Below are 21,151 nucleotides of genomic sequence, written 5' to 3' on the forward strand. Positions count from 1 at the left end.
GGGTGATGCGGTGGCCCAAAAAGTCAATCGTCGCCGCACCAAAGTGACATTTGGCCAGGTTGACAATCAAGCCGTGCTCGCTGAGGCAGCCGAAGAGCGTCCGGAGGTGGAGGAGGTGCTCGGCTCTGGACGTGCTGGCGACGAGGATGTCGTCCAGGTAGGTGAAGAGGAATTGGCAGGTCATGCAGAACGCCGTCCATCAGGCGCTGGAACGCCTGCGCTGCGTTTTTGAGGCCGAAGGGCATCCGGAGGAACTTGAAGAGGCCGAAAGGTGTGATCACGGCCGTCTTCGGGATGTCGGCCTGGCGGACGGGCACCTGGTGGTACCCCCGAATCAGGTCCACTTTAGAAAAATGGTCCGCCCCGCCAACCGGGCGGAAAAATCCTGGATGTGCAGGACGGGGTACCTGTCGGGGGTAGTGGCGTCGTTGATGCGGCGGTAGTCGCCGCATGGCCGCCATCCGCCCCCCGGCTTCGGGACGATGTGCAACTGTGAGGCCCAGGCGCTGCCGGAGCGCCGTACGATGCCGAGGCGCTCCAGCGCCGTGAACTCGGCCTTGGCGACGGCGAGTTTGGTGGGGTCGAGATGGTGAGCCCGGGCATACACCGGCGGGCCGGTAGCGGGAATGTGATGCTCGATGCCGTGCCTCACCGCGATGGCCGAAAACGTCGGCCGCATGAGGGCCGGGAACTCCGTGAGGAAACGTGCGAAGTCGTCCGCCAATGGGAGGGCGCAGGAAAACTCGGTGGGTGCGGCCCGGCTCAAGGCGCACGCCAGGGAGCTGAAAGTCTCGGCGTTGACGAGACGCCGGCGTTTCAAGTCTACCAGCAGCCCGTGGGCGCACAAGAAATCAGCCCCGAGCAAAGCCATGGGGATGTCCGCCGTCACGAACTCCCAGTGAAAGAGCTGGCTGCCGAAGCGGAGGGCGACGGTGCGTGGGCCGAAAGTGCGGATGGCGGAGCCGTTGGCAGTGACCAATGGGGGGCCGCAGACGGCGGTCCGCCTGTCCTCCGCCGAAGCAGGAATGATGCTCAGCTGGGTGCCGGTGTCGCAGAGGAAGCGCCGCCCCGAGGCTCGGTCCGCGATGAACAGCAGGTTTCCGGAACGGCCGGCGTTCATTGCTGGGAGGGAACGCCGGCTCGCCCGTTTCCCAACTTGCCGAATGTGCATGGCGGTCGGCATGATCGGGCCTGCCGCCCGAACCTGGCGTGGAAATAGCACCAGGCCGGGTCCGGCGGGGGCTCCGGTCGACGCGTTGGGACCGGGCGACGCGGCGTCGCCGCTGCCAGTCGTGCCGGCCCGGCGGTCTCCGGGAAGGAGACTGCATCGCGGGTCGGCGGGAAGGCTCCCGGCCGCCACCCCGACGAGCTGGCTCGCCGCTCCGGCGAGCTGGCTTGCCGAAGCGATCTTGTCGGCCTCCTTGGCGAGGTCGCGGGGGTTTACGATGGTCATACCTGCCAGGGCGACCCGTACCGGGGCCGGGAGCTGGCGAAGAAAGAGCTCCTGAAACAGGAAATCCGAGGGGTGCTCGCCGAGCAACGCGAGCATGTAGTCCATGCGCTCGGACGGGCGCATATCGCCGAGCTCAGGTAGGTCGAGCAGGTGTCGTGTGCGCTCAGCCGGTGAAAGGGCGAACGCGCCCAGCAGAAGTGCCTTGATGGCGTCGTACTTGCCGTCAGCGGGCGGGTACTGGAGGAAGCTCAGGCAGCGGGCGTCGGTCGTGGAGCCGAGCGCGGCGACCACGTAATGGTAGCGGGTGACGTCCTCCATGATGCCACGCAGGGCGAACTGGGAGTCCGACTGCGCGAACCAGACAGCGGCATGTGCTTCCCAGAAGGTGGGCAGCTTGAGGGACACTGCGGTGTCCATTGCGTGTTGCAAATTTGGGGTCACCAGTGAAGGAGTCCGAGCTCCAGCAGAATACGGAAAAAAGGATGGCAAGGCACAAACTCATCCGAGAAGATATTTATTCGTAAAACCAACTCGGGAACACTGAAAAGCCCGTTTATCGGGCTGCCTTATAAAGCAAAACCAGAAACAGAAACCGAAACCGAAAGCCACGCCTCTCAAGCGAGGCGTGCTTCGGTGGTCACGTGATCAACAGGTGTAGCTGATTCTACCCGCACGCGCGGCACGCTTTGACGGTCACGTGACCAGCCACTCTGGCGCCGTGGATCCCCGCCGGTGACGTCACCGGCTGGAGCAAGGAGATTCTGATGCCGGTCTTGCTTTGGGGACCCATGGGTCACTACAATACCATATAAAGGGGCCTTTTCTATAGTTTGCCACATGGCACATACCATATAAAGGGGCCTTTTCTTTAGTTTGCCACATGGCACATCTCTATATATAAAGGAGGAGTGTCTGTGTGTGTGTCTGTCTGGATGTCCGCTTATAACTCAAGAACTACACATCGGAGAAAAGTTTTAGACACAGATTCGGAATCAGCATAAAATCTTGGTGGTTATAGGCTACGTTTTATTTTAATATCGATGGTTTAAAAAAACCGCGCCAGCTGAAATTCCATGGTGTAGTTTGTGGCGGCATAATTGCCCCTTTCCGATCCCGCGGTTGCGCGTACGTACAGTATACTGTACGTACATATTTATATATTTTTAATGTGCTTTTTATTGTATTTTAAATTGTTTTTTTTAGCTTCTTTTATTGTTAATTTATGTACTATTTTATGTATTTTAAATATATTATTAAGGAAAACAAATGTTTTCACGTCCGTAGGAGTGACGTAAAGTCGCACATAATGACAAAATGCGCGCCATTTTTTCGCGCCAAGAATGAATAAACGGTTTTTTTTTTTAGTTGAGATTTTATTCGAATTCGAATTCCATTAAATTTCAACTGTTGGAAACAATAATTATTTCAACTGTTGGAAATATTTTTTTGGTTAACCAACGACGGTCGATTTAATCTCGACCTTCCCCTAGCAAAACACGCCCACTTTGCAACAGCATTAAGGTATAAACCGCTAACCATCGCGCTCGCGCCTCAAGTTCTCTTTGGCTGCTGATCAACGTTTATATTCGAGCTGTTTCGTTCTGCCTGTGGTTTTTTCATCACAAGTAGATCGTGGTCTGCGTTAAAGTAATCGATGCTGGAGCAAGGATCGTCTGCTGAAACGTAAGTATTGTCATTAAGGAAAACAAATGTTTTCACATCCGTAGGAGTGACGTAATGTCGCACATAATGACGTTCGCTGCCCGGTCATGAAAGAAATTATGATTCTCTTGCCAAAGTGACATGAAGATGTCACTTAGCTCTTTCACGAGCCTCGATCTTGTATACAAAAAAAAAAGAAAAGATCGGGCAGTAAACCTCCCAACTGAGTTTCTCAACAGTCATCACTATCAGCCTCAATTCTAAAATCCTCAATTTTCATCCTCTTGACTTGAACTTTGAATAGGATTTACATATCGGCTTACCGAATTAAACCACCAACTATTTTTGAGATCGGCGTAGGCCAAAAGTTCAACGTAGGCCAAAGGTCAACCACTTTGTTTTTTAGTTTCTAAAATCCTCAATTTTCATCCGATTCACTTGAAATTTGGATAGGATTTGCATATCGGGTCACCTAATTCAACCACCAATTATTTTTGAGGTCTAAAGGTGAAAATATCAATATGGGCCAAATTTCTAAAATCGTCAATTTTCATCTAATTGACTTGAAATTTGAAGAGGATTTGCATATCAGATCACTGAATTAAACCACCAATTATTTTTGAGATCGGCGTCGGCCAAAAGGTCAACGTAGGCCAAAGTTCAACCACTTTGTTTTTTAGTTTCTAAAATCCTCAATTTTCATCCGATTCACTTGAAATTTGAATGGGATTTACATATCAGCAAACTGAATTCAACCAACAACTATTTTTGAGATCACCATAGGCCAAAAGTCAACAACAATTTCAAATTTCTAAAATCCTCAACTTTCATCTGATTGACTTGAAATGTGAAGAGGATTTGCATATCAGGTCACTGAAATTGAACCACCAATTCTTTTTGAGGACAGCATAGGCCAAAAAGTAAACATAGGCCAAAGGTCAACAACTTAAGGTGAAGTTTTTAAAATCCTACATTTTCATCCAATTGACTTGAAATTTGCATAGGATTTGCATATCGGGTCGCCTAATTCAACCACCAATTATTTTTGAGGTCTAAAGGTGAAAATATCAATATGGGCCAAATTTCTAAAATCGTCAATTTTCATCTAATTGACTTGAAATTTGAAGAGGATTTGCATATCAGATCACTGAATTAAACCACCAATTATTTTTGAAGTTAACATAGGCCAAACGGTCAACAACTTATTTCAGGAATATTTCAAGACATATTTCTGGCGCAGGGGCAATCAATGATGGTTGTAGGCCTGAACTTCACAAAACAAGTGTTTGCCCATGGCCAGCTGTACGTGGGCTGCTCGAGGGTTGGAAAACCAAGCAATCTTTATGTCTTGGCACCAAGTAAGAAAACCAGAAATGTTGTATACCAAGAGGTTTTGAGAAATTGAAAATTGACAAAACGTCATGTAGAAAATGTACTGTGATATTGCTCTAAAATATACATGTTCTTTTCATCATATATTTGTATTATTCTTATTCAACCCAGGTGAAGCCGGGTACCTCAGCTAGTACCATATAAAGGGGCCTTTTCTATGCCCTTGGTATTTTCCCCAATATATATCTAAAAAAATTGATGATTTATGTCACGTGACCTAAGACCTATTCCCCTCAAAAAAACCGACTTCCAGTTTCGCGCCGCTGATGCAGTGCCCCTGTTTCCGGGAGGCTGGTACTCATTTTGCCGACTTCAAAAGGACGACGCGCTGAGTCAACCCACCTGGTGTTATTTTAACGGCATGACCGTAACAATAACATCTTAAAGCAGCCACATTTTGATTTACCATGAAGCCAACACCAGGATTAGTTTCACAGGTAACGAAGTAAAATGACACTCGGTATCGCACAAACCTCCGCCAGGATAAACAGGTAACGTTTTGTATCCATTGATAGACCGGATCTGGATTCGGACCTGAACCTAAATCGAATAGGCTTCTTCTTCTCAACAACCCTTCTCATTCCCCTACTCCTAATTTCGCCATAATCCATCCACAACACTGTCATATCGTGCTATGTATAATCATAATGTTCGCCCGATGTCTCTGTTAATTTTATTAAGAATCACTTCAAATGATCATTTTATAGAATATCTTCCTCAGTATTAATAATAAAATAAGAAACTCCGAACAAACCTTTTCCTCAGAAGATCCGACCCGATCACTGTTCCAGCCGCTTGTGGAAATGGACACGGAGCGGAGCACGGAGAACAAAAGGCCACGGAGCCGAGCACGGAGGACAAAAGGACACGGACACAAAACCAAAAAGGACACGGATCGAAACGATCCCATCACGGGGATCTTCGTCACAGTTACAGTTCAAGGTTTACAAGATCACCCGGAAGTTTTCGTCCTAATTGAATCCTTCCTGTGAATGCAATTCATTCTTTTTCTTCCTCCTCCTCGGAATCACCGATCACCACCACGTGGTCGTTGTTGGCTCATTGGCCAATTGGCGTCAGATAAAGAACTGAAGCCACAGATCGGCCATTTTACCACTCCCATTCACGGAGCATGAGAATAATTACTTTTAGTTCAGTTGTTTTTCAATCGTCGACTTGGCACGATGTTTGGAGTTACACAGAACCCTTATATTGACCTCGTAGTGAACGAGAGAAAATCAGAACCCTTTCCCCATGCCGCGCCCTTCGGGGTGCCACCCGCCTCTCTCGCTGCGCTGCCCATTCTAGAGTCCCTTTATAGAGAGAGTAGCGACAACTAACGATTTGACGCCATTTTGAGTCCATTCAGTGCGGAGCCGCCGTATGGCGCTAGTGCATTGAACCGTGTATTCCATTATGTTCTCTATGTATGAGAGATGGGAATGGTCTTTTCCATGTTGATAATGAACAAATTATGTGAAGATGACAAAATAGAAGATTTATGACAACTAAGAGCCATATGATAAAGAAGAAAATCATAGAGCTGGTTGTGATTTAACAGTCACAGACATTTAGAACCATGACAAAGAAGGAATGAACTAGACAGGTACACGTGCTGCTTATTTCAGCCTCATTTTAATTTCAGGGAGGCGAGAGCTCTCACCTCCCTGCTTATACATGTACATGTACAATACAATGTTAAGAGTTATCTTTGTATTTCTGCAGTTGTTTGACCTTGTTTATTGTGTGTGGGTATATATTTGTGTTTGTTTAATTTTCATATTTAAATTATTAATCTAAACTTTGCTGCATGTTGCTGATCATATATTAATCCCACCAAAAATAGATTAGCCCCCCTACCCCCGGCCCCCTCTTTCCCTCTTTCCCTCTTTCCCTCTATCTCTCTCTCTCTCTCTCTCTCTTTCTCTCTCTCTCTCTCTCTCTCTCTCTCTCGCGCCCCCTGCTGGCCGTTCGTGTGTTGGGCGTGGCGTCATGGCGGCTGTGAGCAACTGCTCTGTGGTGCAGTGAGTTCTTTGCGAGTTTTCCTTCTCTCCTGCCCTCCCCTGCCCCCCCCTCCCTCTCCTTCCTATCCTGTGTACTTTGGCATTTTGTTTACATCCGTTCTACACCTTTGTCTTCGAGAGAGAGAGGATTGAGAGCGGGCCCGTTTTGGGTGCGGCCTACTGGCTTTCGACGGCGCTTTGTAAGCCCTTTGTGTGCTTATAATGCACGTTTATTATTTACTTTAGTTCGGTTATTTAGGTTTGATACCCTCTTGTCCGGTCCGGACAAGGGGGGGGGGGGGGGGGGAGGAATTTGATCTTTTAGTTGGTCGAGTTAGAATGGCGGGCGAACGTTTCCGCATTGATACGTACGAATCGCTAACTCGTAAACACGGGCTAGCTTGTGTTCCTCCCAACGAGGTGGAAATTAACGATGTGCTTTCCGCCATTGGAAACATCGTTGGTGCACACAGTATTCGCGCTGCCTCTCGTATGAATAAGAAATTTGTCGTTTTTTTGTCCGAGGAGCACATGGTAGCGAGTGTAGTCGAACAAGGCTTGTTCATTGAACCAAACACGTTCCTCTCTGTGTTCGCTTTACAAGCCCCGACGGTAAAGATTAACATCAGTAATATCCCGCCATTTATTAGAAATGAGGAGTTACGTGAACAATTAAACAAGTTCGGTAAGGTCGTATCGAGGATCTCGATGGTGCCGATGCGAAATGTTTGCGATCGATTCAAACATGTCATGTCCTTTAAGAGAGTGGTGTACATGATACTGCCTGCAAATGTAAAAACGCTCAATGTCGTGTTGAGTGTGAAAATCAACGGCTTTGAATACAAAATGTATGCCTCCGCGGAGGCTATGACGTGTTTCGAGTGTGGGGCTTACGGGCATGTGAGGAGTGCCTGTCCCAATGCGGTTAAACCGCAGGAACGCGGAGGATTGGTGAGGAGCGACTCCTCTTCACCACACCATGAAGGGGAGGAGGCGGATCGAGTGGTCAATCCACCCACCGCACCGACTGCGGTGAGTGAAGCGCCTGACCCGTCCCCCCCGACCGGGGGGATGGGGGAGGGAGTGATAGACTTAGAACGTGAGGTGACTAACCCTGCCCCTCCACTTAAGGTGGGAATAAAAGTGGTTGAACCATCCCTCATTTCGTCCACGGTACATGACAGTGCGGACGATACCATGGAAGTATCCGTAGTGGACATCAGGAAAAAAGGTCAGAAGCGTTCAAGTGATGAATCCGGTGATTCCGAAGAAAAACAAAATAAGATTCAGATCGTGTCAGGTTCGCAGGACCTCCAGGGTGAGGCCTACACCGGAAACTCCTTGGCGGTAATGGAGATGGTACAGGAAGTGTGTGTACATGAGGAAGATTCGCTGGCACCACTTGCTGAGATTGAGTATGACCCGGAAAATAGTCGATCCTCTCAGGATGTGGTAAGTCCTTGTCCTGATTACCAAACTCGCTCAGACGAGTTAGCAGCTGGATCTGCTAGTGAGGAAAAAATAGATAAAGGGGAAAGCCCTTGCGACTGTGAGGATAACGTTAACCCTTCCCTGACAGATAAAAATGAAAGGGATGATGAGGAGGGGGACATACCTATAGCCACAGAGGATATGGTAAATTTGGAAGGGTCTGCAAAGAGTGCGGAGGTCCTTGACCCTGTAGAATTGCTGTTTCCAAAACTAAGTGTTCAGCAAATAGGAGGAAAAGATGCAGATCAAGATGAAGCACTTGATTCTGATGAAACCTCTTCTACTCCACTCTTTAGTGCTTCAGGTGCTCAAGAGAGCGAGGCGTGTGATGACAATACCATCACCATGGTTTCTCAAGAAAATGTTATTAAGTTCCTTGAAGAAACGTTCAGGAAAAGACATGTAAAAATCAAAGACTACTTTCCGAATCTGCATGATTTTATTTTGACTGCAAAGAACATGATTCGTGAACCTTATCAGGTTAACATGTCAGAACCTCAATTCCAGAGGCTAAGAAAATGTGTAACTCGAGCGGGCAAGGAACTTTATGAATAGTTAACAGAGTGGAGATAAAAGTAGCATCCTTAAACATCAACGGTGGTCGCAGTTGTGTGCGTCGCCTCCAGGTGTTTCAAATGTTTCAGAATGAAAAAATTGATGTGCTGATGTTACAAGAGACGCATGCAAATCAGTCTTCTGAGGTTGAGTGGCGTAAAATCTTTAAAGGTTGTCACTTTTTCTCCAGTGCTTTTGTTGATGCCAAGGCTGGTGTTGCAGTAGTCTTACATCCTAGACTCCAGCCGTTGGAGATCAGATGTAGAGAAATTTACAAGGGCCATTTATTATCTGTGGAGTTTGTCAGCGGTAACCAAAAGATTTGCACGACTAATGTATACTGCCCTAGTGCGAACTCTGCAAGAAGTGCTTTTCTTCACAAGTTAGCAGGTTTTTTAAGCACTATTGACCTGTCCATGTTGGTTTGCTTGGGGGGAGACTACAACTGTACCCTCAACCCACAACTTGATAGAAACACTCCTGAGCCTCATCCACCGAGTGCAAGGCCTTTGGCACAGCTCATTAAAAAATTTCAACTTGTGGATGATTGTGTGGCGGGCACAGAACCCTAATATCCGGCAGTACACGTGGGTTTGTGCCGCAAGAAATCTTTTGACAATGGCTCGTTTGGATAGAGTTTATGTTAACCATGATAAGGTAAATCTTGTCAAGAATTCATATATAAGGCCATCTGGTTTTTCTGATCATCACATGGTTGTTGTTGTATGTGGCCTACCTCATCACGTGTGTAGAAGTGCATATTGGACTTTCAATGTCAAACTTTTACAAAGTGAGCATTTCAAAGAAGCATTCAGAATGGTATGGAAGGAATGTGAAATGCAAAAGTTTTCCTACCTAAATTTAAGGCAATGGTGGGATTGCACAAAATCCCAAATTAAGTGTTTTTGCCAGCAATACTGTCGTTATAATACCTGTAACACACTCGGTGTGATAACTGCCTTAAAAAACGATATACTTTATTGTGAGCAGAAATCTGGAATGTCCAATGAAAATGTCCAGCAGTTGTCAGAGAAAAGAACACTACTGGCTGAAATGGTGAGAGAGCGTGCATCTGGTGCTTTCGTCCAACTGCGAATGGACAATATCCAACTTGACAAACCAAACAAAGAATTTTTCCACCTGGAAAAGACAGCCAAGACCCCTCAACAAATTCACGCTTTGCGCTCTTCTGCCGGTGCGCTTCTGTCTTCTCAAAGTGACATCAAAGATGAATTACGAAACTTTTATTCAAAGCTGTTTGCCTCGAGAACTGTGAACCAGGAAAACAGAAACGAGATGTTTGAACTGCTCCCATCTCTGTCTGAAGACCAGCGACAACAACTGGAGCCTGGCATCTCTCTCGGAGAACTTACTGTTGCTCTTAAAGGAATTCAAGATGGGAAAGCCCCTGGACTTGACGGCCTCCCAGTTGAATTTTACAAGGCCTTTTGGGACATTCTAGGCCCTACTCTACTTGACATCTTTCATGATAGCCTTGAACAAGGAGAATTGCCACTAAGTTGCCGGAGGTCAGTTTTGTGTCTCCTTCCAAAAAAAGGGAACTTGCAAGACGCCACAAATTGGCGGCCTGTGTCACTCCTAAATACGGACTATAAAATACTGTCGAAGGCGCTCGCGATACGTCTAAAGGAAGTCATCCCCCTTTTGATTGATATTGATCAGTCTTATTGTGTTCCTGAGCGTTCTATTTACGATAACATTTTTTTGGTGAGAGACTTGATCAGTCTCGGTCATACTACATCTCATGGTTTTGGTTTGGTTCTTTTAGATCAAGAAAAAGCTTTTGACAGTGTTGACCATTCTTTTTTGTTTGCTGTACTACAGAGAGCTGGTTTTGGACAAAATTTTGTTTCCTATGTTAAGTTGTTGTATGAAAATGCATCCTGTCTGTTGAAGGTAAACAACAGCTTATGTTGCCCTTTTCCCTTTCAGCGAGGCATCCGTCAGGGCTGCCCGCTTTCAGGAATGCTATACAGTCTCTCGGTCGAACCTCTACTAGCTTTGCTCCGAAACTCAGTGGAAGGAGTCTCCTTAACAAAAAACCACAAAATGGTTACTTCAGCTTATGCGGATGACATTTGTGTTGCTGTTTCCAGCCAAAATGATGTGGGTGAGGTCTTTCGATGTCTGTCCCAGTTTGAGCTCGCCTCCACGGCAAAAGTAAATTGGAACAAAAGTGTTGCCTTATGGGTGGGCCCCAGTCCACCTTCCTCAGCTCTGCCTGTGTTACCAGGAGGAATGCAGTGGAACAAAGAGGGGTTTAAATATTTAGGGTTATTTCTCGGAGTCCAAGCATATGAACAAAAAAATTGGGAGGGTTTCTTGGAAAGAATTAAGCAGAAACTGGCTAGATGGAAATGGTTGCACCACCTTCTATCGCTTAAGGCAAGGGTGACAATAATAAATAACCTAGTGGTTCCTTTTATTTGGCATAAAGTTATCCCCCTCCAACCTCCGAGATACTTGGTCACAGGCATTCAGAGGGTTCTAACTCAGTTTTTCTGGGGAGGCCACCATTGGCTTGGACCAGACACGGTGTGCAGACCCCGAAATGCAGGTGGCCAAAGCTTGATACATGTTCCGAGTCGGATAATGGCTTTCCGCATGGGGACGATAAAGCGTTTATTGTATGGTGAGTGTGTCCCGTGGCGGCCTCTCACAAACGCTTGGCTGCAGGAAGCAGATGGGTTGAAGTATGACCGAGAGCTCTTCCTCATGGACCTGCAGCATGTCAACACGACTCTGCTCCCCGAGTTTCATCAGAGCCTTCTGAATGCCTGGCAAGTCCTTGGAATACAACGATTAGAGGTGTCCTACGATGCAAAAAAATATATGCATGAGCCATTGGTTCTGAATCCTTTATTCCCTGAAATTTCAACCTCCAGGTCATTTATGCATTGCTTCACCCGTAATGGAATAAACAAAGTTCGGGACCTGATGAAGCCTTCCCTAAATGGATGGTTATCCACCGGTTCTCTCACATCAGAAGTGGGGGTTCGGTCATCCAGAATGGTGGACAAAGTTTTGAGAGTTGTGATTAAAACTTTCAGGGAATTAAATATCGGGTGGACTGGGGCAGATGAAGTGGTGGACTCTCGTCTCTATTTCCCCGAGCTCCAAGTCACCTCAAAAAAACAACAGGGTGTCTTCTCAAAGTCAGATGGTTGCGGTGTGTTCCATGTGATGGAAAAAAAAGTTATTTATGGGATATGCCAAGAGGTGCTTATACCGGGTTTCACAAAACCTTTAAAAAATCGGTGGGATGAGATCATTCCGGCTAAGTCGTTCCTATCTCCAGTGTGGAAAGAGATGTATAGGTCTCCAACCTTAGGTCGAACCGGAGACTTAAATTGGAGACTAGTTCATCACGCCCTGGTCACCAAATACTTACTTAATAAGTTTGATCCTTCTGTACTGAATGTTTGTCCTTTTTGTGAAGAGGCTGAAAATGTGACCCATGCTTTTGTGAAATGTAAGAGATTGGTACCCCTTTTTTGTTTCCTCCAACAGCTCTTTTATAAATTTCAGTTTGTTTTTTCTGTTGCAATTTTTGTGTATGGCATTGAAAGGAGCACCAAGAACAAGACAGCGGTCCCTTTCTTGAATTTTCTGTGCGGAATTGCTAAACTCGCAATATATAAAACTAGAAAGATCAAATTGAGTGGCAGAGATGAAAATGTGATGTTTTGCTTCAAAGGAATAGTGTCGGCCCGGATAAGTTTCGGCAGTGTGAGCGACGATTGTTTTACAGATGAGGTGTTGAGTTTGTTTTTGTAAATTATACCTACGCTCAATGTCCACATATACATGTATATACATTCTTTTTGCTTGTACAACTTTCTTTTTCTTGTAAAAATTTTGCGGTGTTCTTTCATGTGTGTTTTGATACTTTTATAATAAAAGCACATAAAAGTCAAAAAAAGTCTCTCTCTCTCTCTCCTCTCTGTCGCCACCTGCTGGCCGTTTGTATGCTGGTTGTACTGTCATGGCGTCTGCTTGTGGAGGCCTGTGAGTGCTCTGTGTTGTTGCTCCATCCCCCCCCCCTCCCTCCCGTTTCCCCCCCTCTGTGTCCTTGTACCTGTTCGTGGAGTCTTCCTGGTGATTCCCATATACGTTGAGACGGGAGAGAGAGCCGGAGAGCACAGGGTGATCGCTGGTAAGGGTTCACCGTTTTTGGGCGTCGCCCGATCGGTGTTTGCTCCTTCATCTTAAACCTCTATTTCCTTTTTTTTCCTTTCGTTTATCCTTCCTTCAGTTTGTTTTGTTGCCTCCCTTTTCCGAAGTTAGGGAAATCGGAGAGGTCTGATTGCTTCCCATTCCCGGAGTTCGGGTAGGGAAGATTGTATTATATATTCACCCTCCCCGAGTTGGGGAGGGGTTGCAAGTGCAGCTGTTCCACCATGGCAGCTGCACTATCTCGATTTACGGCCTTTCAGAGCCTGACCCGTAAGCATGGGTTCTTTTGTGTACCTCCGGAACGTGAGGTTAGTGTCGAGGACGTTGTCCTCGCAACCGGTCGTGTTGTCGGGATCGACAAGGTTGTTGCCGCTTCACGGATGAACAAGCGGATCGTTATTTTTTTGTCCGACGTGGATTGTGTCCCACAAATTGTCGAACAGGGTTTGACAATCGATCCAGATTTATTTGTAATGATTTCCCCACTAGATAGCCCAGCGATAAAAGTCGTGATATCAAATTGCCCCCCATTTGTATCCGACGATGTACTAATTAAAGAGTTGTCCCGATACGGTACCATCGTGTCTCGTATCTCCATGATTCCCTTCGGGTCACGAAACAACGATTTAAGGCACGTGGTTTCATTCCGGCGGCAAGTGTTTATGATTTTAAAAAATTCCCAGAAGGATTTAAACCTTATAATAAAATTAAAACATCAACAGAACGAATATACAGTGTACGTGTCCACCAACGTTCTAAAATGTTTTGGCTGCGGACAATTTGGGCATGTTAAGCATGACTGCCCCCGAAAAGAGAATTCTCCACAAGTGCAACCTCCCCTCCGAACCGGGAATAAGCAACCCCCCCACCTTCCCACCACCGGTCCAAACCCTTCCACCACTGACCCAAGCCTTCCCACCACCGAACCAAGCCCTCCCGCCGCCGAACCAAGCCCTCCCACCACCGACCCGAACCTTCCCACCATCGACCCAAGCCTTACCACCACTGATCCCAATCTGTCCACCACCGACCCAAGCCCTCTTACCACCAATCCAAACCCCCCCGCCGTACCCCCTTCCCCTCCCCTTGAAACAGGGGCCCCTCCCTCTACTGAAGGATCTAATTGCAGCCATCTCCTGTTAACTATAGATCTCACCCCCCAGGCGACATCGTCCAATCACAGCTTGTTGCCTGCTATAACTGATCCTACCTCTCCCGCCGTGGTAGCCGATGGGAATCCCCTCCCGATGATCACGTCCTCCCTCCCCCCCCCTCCCCCCAAACCCTTGCAATCTCTTCCCACTAACCAGGACGAGTTTCAATTAGTCTGCCCAAAAGGAAAAAGACATCTGCAAACAACAGATGAAAACGGTCATCTCTTTAAAAAACCTACAACTGAAAACCGACAGCCCCCCCTCTCTGGCCTAGATTTGTCCCTCGTCACAGAAAATCGTTTCTCGGTATTGGAGGACATAGATGTGGATGAATCCTCGCCCTTGTCTACTGACCTAGAAACTGATATGGTTGAACCGCAAAAATTAGTACCCCCCCCCCTCCCCTGAAGATGCCCTCCCCGTCCCCCCCCCTCTATGGACTATGCGCCATCCGATAACGTGGAGGGATGTGATGACGGTGAGGAGATAAATGATGAAAACCAGTGTGACACACCATCTGAGCCATCTGATATAGATGACTCTGTTAGTGAATGTGGTAGCCTCAAGGAAGAAGAAATCCCTCCAATCCCTCCCTCCGAGATAAAAAGGTTTCTTAAGGACACATTCCGAAAAAGGAATGTTGTAATAGCAACCTTTTTTCCGGAGCTACCTGATTTTATACATTCCGCTAGACTGATGGTAAAACGGCCCCACGTTTTTAATTTCAATTCCTCCCAACGTCACCGTTTAAAGAAGTGGTCGCAAAAAGCTAAGAATGAACTGCTATCAAAAAATTGAGTGGTGGTCACTCCTCCTTATAGCTGTAATGAGTTTTTCCATTTGTAGCTTGAATATTAACGGAGGATGTAGCTCTGTCCGTAAAGTTCAAGTAAGGGATTTTTTATTACAGAAGAAAGTTGACATTGCCCTCTTACAAGAGACCCATGCCAATGACTACTGTGTCGCAGAGTGGTGTAGGCTCTTCCCCGGCCTGTCCTTCTTTAGTAACGGTGACTCCCGCAAAGGCGGTGTCGCAATAATTCTTAGCCCCTCCTTTTCGCCTTCATCGCTTAAATTCGACGAAATACACAAGGGATCCCTAGCATCCCTAGAATTCCACTACTGTGGAAAATTCTATACTATTTTTAATATCTATGCCCCAAGTACGCCTGTAGCTCGGCGAGTTTTTTTTAATGACCTTGGGACACACCTAACGTCCCTCGACAGCCAAAACGCCCTAAAAAACCAAGACAATCATGTTTGTATTGGTGGAGATTTTAACTGCACCCTTCAACCCCAACTAGACAGGAACAGTGCAGAGCCCCATCCTGCCTCCACAATCCCTCTCACCAAATTTTTAAAACAAATGAATTTGACAGATATATGGCGGGTACAGCACCCATCAATCAGGCAATACACATGGTGTCGATGCATTCAGGGTAATATTGTACTTGCTCGCTTGGACAAGTTTTATATTAATCCTCCACTTGAACGCCTCGTTCTGTCATCCAAAATTTGCCCATCAGGATTCTCGGACCACAGCGCAACATTTCTCAAAATTTCTGCCCCCTGCCCGAAACACAAGAGTGCTTTTTGGAAATTTAATAACAACTTACTTGATGATAGTACCTTTAAGGACATTTTTCCGGAAATTTGGAATATTCTGGTTGCCTCCCAAGGGAATTTCTCAAACCTCAGACAATGGTGGGATAATGCCAAAACGCACATCAGACTATTCTGCCAACAATATCGTGCGTATGGTGTTCAAGAGGAAAGAAAAACCACAACCTTACTTGAAGATGAAATCCTGGAATTACAGGAACAGCTTCAGGGAACCGCAAGTGTGAGCTACCAGGGAATGAGGCAACAAATCCATGGAAAAACGGCCTTACTGAATTCCATATCCGAAAGGCGAGCACAAAATGCTTTATTGCGCCTGAAGATGAGGTACATACACGACCTTGATGCTCCAACCAAATTCTTCTTCAGCCTTAAAAGGGGGGCCTCTTCGTCAATGATTACACGCTTGCTCCATGATGGGGAACTCCTTTATGAAGATGGCAGAATCAGGGAATGTGCCCGGAAACATTTTAAACAACGGTTTATGCGGCATGACATTAACCAGGATGCAATATCGGAACTTGTTTCTAACCTTCCAACTGGTGGAGGATCAGAAGCAGCAGTTGGAGGATCCTCTTAGGTTACCTGAGCTCACCGCTGCCTTGAAGGCCTTGGAACCTGATAAAGCCCCTGGACTGGATGGGCTGACAAGTGAATTTTTCCAGTTTTTTTGGGACACCATTGGACCTCACCTACTGCGGGTATTGAATGAATGTTTAGAGGATGGACAACTGCCGTGGAGTTGCCGGAGAGCAGTCACCACCTTAATTCCTAAGAAAGCGGACACTCAACTTATAGAGAACTGGCGTCCTATTTCTGTTTTATGTACGGATTATAAAATTTTAGCCAAAGCCTTGTCTAATCGAATGAAACCTTTTATGAATGTACTAATAGGAGAACATTAATCCTTTTGTATTCCTGGACGTACTATTTTTAATAATATCTTTCTTATCCGTGATACCATTCAGTTTTGTAACAATTTTAATATGAATGTTGGTCTGTTTTTTATTGACCAAGGAAAAGCCTTTGACTGTATTGACCACATGTACCTTTTTAGAGTTTTAGAGAATTTTGGGTTTGGACCTATTTTTATCTCGTACGTTAAACTTTTGTATTGTAATATATCCAGTGTTCTTAAAATTAATCAAGTATTGTGTAGCCCCATTGCTGTACAACGGGGAGTACGGCAAGGTTGCCCGCTATCTGGACTTTTATACTCTTGCCATCGAACCTCTTCTGCTCCAATTACGTACGCACATTTCTGGCTTCACTGGATCAATTCTTACCACACCGCTAAAAGTCTCTGCCTATGCAGATGATGTCTGTATTTATATAAAAAATAGTGCTGACGTCACTGCGGTGGCTCAAGCACTAAAAACATATTGTCAGGCTTGTTCAGGCCAGGTAAACTGGAAGAAGAGTGAAGCCCTTTGGATAGGACCTGGAGATTGCCCGCCAATTGTCCTACCAGGAGGAGTGAACTGGCAGAAAATTGGCATTAAATACCTCGGTATTTTCCTCGGAGACAACACCTTTGAGCAGCAGAACTGGGTGGGATTACCAGACAAGGTAATGGCAAAACTGGCCCGCTGGAAAGGACTTGTTTTTCAACTTTCGTACCGCGGAAGAACTCTCGTCATTAACAATCTTGTCGCCTCTATGCTATGGCATAAGATGATATGCCTACAACCGCCCGGGAGCCTTCTTATTACACTGCAAAAGAGCATTGTCGACTTTTTCTGGAGCGGGAAACACTGGCTCCAACCCCCCGTGGCATACTTACCACTCACTGAAGGTGGCCAAGGTCTTATTGATATCCGCAGCCGGATTATGGTCTTACGGCTTCATATCGTGCGCCAACTTGTATATGGAGATGAAACCCTACTCTGGAGGCCTCTGGCTAACTGCATATTACAGCTTACATGCAAGCTGGGTTACGACCGAGAACTTTTCTTGATGAACCCTCATCAAATCGATTCATCCTTGCTGCCCACCTTTTACCAAGGGGTGATGAACGCCTGGCAAGCCCTGTCCTTTTCCCGTGAAATGGCAACATACAACATGGAAATGTTGATGAATGAGCCCCTATGCTACAACCCCTTCCTGGAAAACAGCTTGAATAATAGGGGACTCGTTCAACGCTTTGTTGATGCCAAGCTGCTGCGAGTGAAAGACCTCATGACAGAGTCTGGGAGCTGCCGGCTGAGTGCTGCCGCTGTGGCACAAAAAACCGGAATAAAATCTGTCAGGATCATCTCTCGTTTCCTTCAAGGGATATCCACAACGTATCGTAATACCTGCGAGGAACTTGGCCTTTCCCCCGAGGAAACAGCGGGTGACTTCCCCAAACTCCTAGTCTTCAGCCCGCCACTTAATCTGTCCCCTGGCCTGAACAGCCCTGATGATACTGCATTATCCCTTCCCGCCTTTCCAAAGAAAACTTTGTACAACGCGTACGTTAAAATTTTATACGCAAAAACATTCTCTGAGCACCCGAGGCTTCGATGGCGGGATGTTTTACCCCCAATACCACCCAATTGCCCCAATTGGCGAAGTTTTTATCTCTTGCCTACTCCAAAGTATGTTGGAGATATTCAATGGAAACTTGTACACTGGATTTTACCTTATAATGTTTTACTGAACCGGTTTTCTACTGCTAACTCTAATCTATGCCCTTTCTGTGCATCCATTGAAACCCTACCGCATATATACCTTGAGTGTGAACGATTGCAACCTCTTTTTACATTCCTTCAGGAACGCTTTGTGAAGCTTGGTTCCCTCTTCAATCACAATGTTTTTATTACCTTCGCAAAAGCGGAAGGTTATGTTTTGATCGCTGTGTATTTATTTGTATGTCTGTGTGTGTGTGTGTGTGTGTGTGTGTGTTATTCGCATAACTCAAAAAGTATTCAACCGAATTGCATGAAATTTGGTGGGATGATTGGTTATTATACGGGACACATTTGATTAGATTTTGGGAGCAATCGGGTCAAAGGTCAAGGTCAAGGTCACGAAAAGGCCAAAATGTTCAGAATTCAATGCCCGATCTTGTGATATACGACATGACCCAGTGAAGACATTACCCTTGTTAGCGGTTGGGGGTCAAAGGTCAGGGGGGTCACGACCTTGCAAAATGTGCGTTTTTTGTCATAACTCGGTCAATTCTTATCCGATTTGCATGAAATCAGCACCAAACTGTTCACTGTTCTGTTCCCTACACTCCCATGCCAAGTACAGAACAGTAGCTGCGGCGAAGGTATGCGCTCTACCGAGTGCCCGTTCTAGTTTATGGTGTTTTAGGACCGTCTTCCCTTAGGAATGTGGTTTTAATGAATTTTTTAATTGGCCAGGCCAAGTTTGCAATTTATAAATCCAGGAAGAAAAAAATGGGAAACGCTTCTGACTCGGCATATGATGTACTGCTCACCCTTAAGGCTCTTGTAAATGCAAGACTAAAGCTAGAATACCGGTTTTTTTAAATGAACAAGAATTTAACATGTTTTAAAGAAAAATGGGTTTTTAATGATGTCATATGCACACTTGATGATGATGATTTGATAATAACTTTTCCGTGAGACCATTTTTATTGTGTTTTGTTTCTTTATGACTGAACATAACTGATTTTCTGTACTCTTGTAATAAAAGGAAGAAACAGTCTCTCTCTCTCTCTCTCTCTCTCTCTCTCTCTCTCTCTCTCACTCTCTCACTCTCACTCTCACTCTCACTCTCACTCTCTCTCTCTCTCTCTCTCTCTCTCTCTCTCTCTCTCTCTCTCTCACTCTCACTCTCACTCTCACTCTCACTCTCACTCTCACTCTCACTCACTCTCTCTCTCTCTCTCTCTCTCTCTCTCTCTCACTCTCACTCTCACTCTCACTCTCACTCTCACTCTCACTCTCACTCTCACTCTCTCTCTCTCTCTCTCTCTCTCTCTCTCACTCTCTCTCTCACTACATATTTACAATCACACACACATACACAAATTACATATTTACAATCACACATACACAAATTACATATTTACAATCACACATACACAAATTACATATTTACAATCACACATACACAAATTACATATTTACAATCACACATACACAAATTACATATTTACAATCACATACACGCATGTGCTAATGCACACACATACAAATTATAAATTGAAAGTCACAAACACAAGTTAATGTCCTCACACATTCAAATCAACAGAGACAAATACATACATTCAATGCATGCCCACTCCCCCCGCCCCCCCCTTTCTCAGTTGTGGCATACAACTGTATCACTGGCATGAATTGGTTTCTAGCAAATTCTTTCTGAAGCATCATTGAAAATTTTGAATGACAATAATCCAATCTTCCATGTGAAATTACAAAAAATTAAAACTTATTTTATTATTTGTTTTACGAAGGTCTCAGAGACCATTGTGAAAGGCTTTGAACTCATTTAAGATTAATACTCAAACCGTGAACCTGTAACCTTCCACCTTTATAGCAAATTACATAATTTTGTTAAAAACAAAGCATGTCATTCACTCCCTTCTATGCTTCTATGCTTCTATGCATAGAAGGCTCCCTTCTATGCTTCTATGGGGTGTCCACCATCACAGTTTAGTAGTTGCCGAAGACGACAAGAAGAGGCCATTTCGTTGGGTACAAAGCTTGTTTATTGTACAGAAATCTCCAGCAACTGCTCGCGAACGGAAGTCGTAACGGCTTAGATAAAACCAAGAACCCTCTTCGGAGGGCGTGGCTCCAACAGCCGCGCGTGCGTCACGACCACACAACCAAAAGCCCGTGTGCGTGGGTTAGACCAAACATATCGTATTGGTAACCGTCACATGCGGATAAGTTAACCGTGACATGTGAATAAGATAACCACGACATGTGAATAAGGTAACCACTACACCTTCCCCTTCAAGTGCTAATTAATCCACGAGCAATGGATAACAAGCCTGTAAAGCCAAAGCAAAGGCCAGTCTCACTCGCAGCACACAAATATATGCATATGGGACCATTACCACCATCACACTGACCTGGCAGAGAACTGACGAAGAAGTTACTTTCCATCCAACACGACTGACTCTGTTCTCCCAGATTTTCCGTCTTTTAGCATCTGATGGAAATCTATACATTGAAGCGCGATGCTATGTGCACTACTTGCTTGCCAAGAAGGAAGCAGACAACGCGGGTAAACCAAAAGAGTCTTTATTGAAAGAGCTCCACTGTAGCACTGCGGAGCTCGGGGCTGCGAGCCCCGTGTATATCCCGAGGCCACGCCTATCCCTCGGGCGTGGCCGACGCCCACTTGGTGCGCGGAATGATGCCATCACGCCAGTGAGCTTTCGTGTCCGCCACACGCGCCCCCCCCCCCCAGAATTCCCACGCACCTGGAGGGTCAGTTTGCGGGGCAAACGGATGACCCAGCCGAAGCGCCCTCTGGCAACTGGCGGCGTCCGGGGTGCAGGGATGTCAGCTGGGATGCCTGGCTGCACCCAGGATGGGTGCAGGACCGGGGGGTGACGTGCCGGCGGGGCTGGGCAGTGCCGGGGTCCGCCCTTAGGGGGGCGGCCCCGACGCGGGGGCCGAGCCACCGGCGGTGGGTGGTCCACGTCATGGTGGGCCGCC

The 21,151-nt window shown here is 46.3% G+C and overlaps 1 protein-coding gene across 2 annotated transcripts in view; it reads right to left on the bottom strand.

Annotated features, from left to right (window-relative positions):
- Positions 1 to 5,461, bottom strand: part of LOC137413746 (uncharacterized) — a 139,083-nt gene extending 133,622 nt beyond the window's left edge. The window contains exon 1 of one of the 2 annotated variants that reach the window (XR_013621958.1): positions 5,262 to 5,441. The gene's annotated coding sequence lies outside the window, so the exon portion shown is untranslated. Of the gene's footprint in view, positions 1 to 5,261 lie in introns of both variants that reach the window. The other variant, XM_078770685.1, reaches the window with a different exon arrangement.
- Between the last annotated feature and the right edge of the window lie 15,690 nt (positions 5,462 to 21,151).

Source organism: Myxine glutinosa, chromosome 1 (assembly GCF_964187855.1).
Source record: "Myxine glutinosa chromosome 1, kmMyxGlut1.1, whole genome shotgun sequence".
In the NCBI taxonomy this organism is placed as follows: Eukaryota; Metazoa; Chordata; class Myxini; order Myxiniformes; family Myxinidae; genus Myxine; species Myxine glutinosa.